Source organism: Gymnoscopelus braueri, assembly GCF_963280865.1.
Source record: "Gymnoscopelus braueri genome assembly, chromosome: 5".
Taxonomy (NCBI): Eukaryota; Metazoa; Chordata; class Actinopteri; order Myctophiformes; family Myctophidae; genus Gymnoscopelus; species Gymnoscopelus braueri.
This window is the reverse complement of record NC_137606.1, coordinates 19,752,777-19,753,941: the sequence shown is the minus strand read 5'-3', so window position 1 is coordinate 19,753,941 and position 1,165 is coordinate 19,752,777.

The window sequence follows — 1,165 nt, the reverse complement described above, 5'->3', positions numbered from 1 at the left end:
TTTTTGTGTACCATGCCTCATGTGTAAAGCACTTTGTAACACAATTTTGAAAGGTGCTATATAAATAAAGTTGTATTATTATTATTATTATTATTATTATTATTATTATTATTATTATTTGTATTATTGAAGCGCTCATGTTGTCGCTTCTTTTGGGCTTGTTTTCATAGACCTGGGGTCTATTCCACGAAAACGGAATTAAATTATCCTGGTTTGAAAGGCAAATCCAGGTTTGACAAGCCTGCGCTGTTCAGCCTGGTTTATTCAGTTCCACGAACGCCAAGCCGGGCTGAGAAGGAGAGGTTTGTCGAGCCAGGATCGTTAAACCAGGCTGAATGTGAGTTCACATATTCCTATAAAAGACCATGAAAGACCATGAAAGTCGATCAGAATCCTTGAACTTGACCAATCAGGAGCCCAAAACCAGAGCGCCGTTCTTCTCTGTGGCTGAACAGCAGCACTGCAGCAGCTCATGGAATCATACAAGGAAGTAAAATGTATAATAAGCAAGAAAGGAAACACAATAAATATAGATCCAGGGAGAAAGCGTGGCAAAGTATTGCCGACAAATTAAATACACAAGTTGTCCAAAAATATGCAATTAATTTATATACAAATCCATAAATATATAATTCAGTTAGGCTTAAATATAAGGAGTTTAAGTGAATGTTGGAATTATAATTATAAACACTAATTTTCTAATTTCTAATTTCTAAAGTCAAAGATCTACAAGTGAAAAGCTTGCCTTTTGGCGGCCGGGGGTCCCCGGTCCACGGGGGTCAACGGGCCGGGGGTCAACAGGGGTCTGGGAGTACCCGGCCCCCTGTGTACTCCCGGACCCCCGTTGACCCCCAACAGAGGTCCGGGGTATACGGGGGTCCACGGGGGCAGGGGTCCACGGGGGTCCGGAGGTCCATGGGGATCCGGGGGTCCGGAGGTACACAGGGGGCCGGGGTACACGGGGGTCCGGGGGTCCACGGGGGCGGGGGTCCATGGGGGGCCGGGGACCCCCGGCCGCCATAAGACAAAAACATTTCGGGCTTGTAGATCTTCGATTTTCGCATAAGAGTTGAATAAGTGTGGAAAAACTCATTGGTTTATGATTGGAGTCATTGGACTAACAGCTATTTCACAAAACTTGAAGAACAAGGCACTGGATTAATAA